Below are 1712 nucleotides of genomic sequence, written 5' to 3' on the forward strand. Positions count from 1 at the left end.
TGATCAGCTGCTATTGGAAGTGGTATCTGGGAAATGTTGGGAGCAGCTACTTTCTTCTAGTAGTATGCAGAAGAGAAGATCGATGAGCCTTACCAGAAGTGAAGAGGACTTTATCGCACCTTTATGTCTCCATCTTTTGAGTCGAGCTCAATCTTTGGCAGGTATTGTTTGGTCTGGAGTGCCGTCCATCTTTTTGGATGATGAAGCCCTGTTTGCCAACATTTCAGATAGTTGGTGGATTGGAAATCTAACCCAGCGTATCGACGAATTAGAAGTGATGTCAACCGGCAACCGTATCTGGAAACAACGATTAGTGGATATTGGTACTGTCACTGCACAGCAAGCAAAGGATTGGGGATTCAGTGGTGTAATGTTAAGAGGTCGTGCGACATGAAGACATTGATAGCAATATGGGGGAAGTTCCCATCAGGCAACAACGGTTCTGCCTGACCCTACTTAAGCATGCATATTATGTCTGTGAAAGACTTGGTGGGACCCTTGGAAAGAAAAAGGTAGCACCGAAGAAAGGAAAGAACGAGATGGTTGTTTTTGTTGTTCCCGCGAAAGGAACGAGACTTTCCCTTAAAGCTCAGATACTCACCAAGATGCACGACACCGACAGCAGGGCGGTGGTTCCTCTTCTTTTTTCTCTTTCACCTCAACAAAAAATCGATTTCGCCATCAGCTTGACTAAGAGTTCCGAATTGAATTTTTTTGATCAAATCACACATCGCAATATACTAAACCTTCTAATTCTTTAAGAGGTTAATCTAAAAGATTAGCGATATAACTAGGAAAGACGTTTTAATACCGCCCAGTACCCATGTGTGGCATTGAAACGTCTTCCTAGTTATATCGCTAATCTTTTAGATTAACCTCCTAAAGAATTAGAAGGCTTAGTATATTGCGATGTGTGGATTTGATCAAAATTTGATTTTTACAGATTCAGAATGAGAAACTGTCATCCATTTCAATCGAATGGGATGCCACGGATCTGACATGTGGCTTTCTTGGTAGGAGTAACATGAAGCTTAGAATTTTGGGTGTAGTCAATACTTCCCATCCCAAATAAAAGAAGGAATTGGTCTATGGTCGATTCAGAAATAAATAGGTAACATCCGTTTAGCTAGGGCGATGGAGGGGCAAGAATACAAAACGAGGGGGTGGATCCAGGGGGGGGAAGACAGGCAGGGATATGTCTTATTGAGTGAGTTCTTTCTTTTTTCTTCGATTTATAGAAAAGTTCTTATAGCCGGGGAGAGGGGGGCAGCATCTATAGCTAATGCACTGATTCGAAAGAGACACCGTATGAACTTCCTACATTCACTCTCGGAAATTGAAACAGGAAAACAGAATTGTAACCTCCCCGGTCTGCTGTAGTCAGCCTCACGGTGTGCCTGACTGGCAAGTTTGCCGTCTCCACGGCTTCCCCTTTGCGGGTAGCTCCTCAAGCCTTCGAGTGTCGATCTTCTCTTGGCCGGTCGGAGGCTTCTACCCTAGCTTTTCATTGGTTCCCCCAACCAATAGGCCTCTTTTTTCTCATATCGTGCGCGCATCTTCAAGAGAGGCGCCGAGTAAGTGATGTTCGAGAACGCTTCTGTGCGGCGAATCCTTAATATCTAACTGAACGAAACTTTCTGCGATTATTCACCAAACAAAGCTTCACCTTAACTACGTACAAGGAACCTGTGAAAGCTTGCTGGATTCATAAA

This window comes from Benincasa hispida, chromosome 7 (genome assembly GCF_009727055.1).
Source record: "Benincasa hispida cultivar B227 chromosome 7, ASM972705v1, whole genome shotgun sequence".
Lineage (NCBI taxonomy): Eukaryota > Viridiplantae > Streptophyta > Magnoliopsida > Cucurbitales > Cucurbitaceae > Benincasa > Benincasa hispida.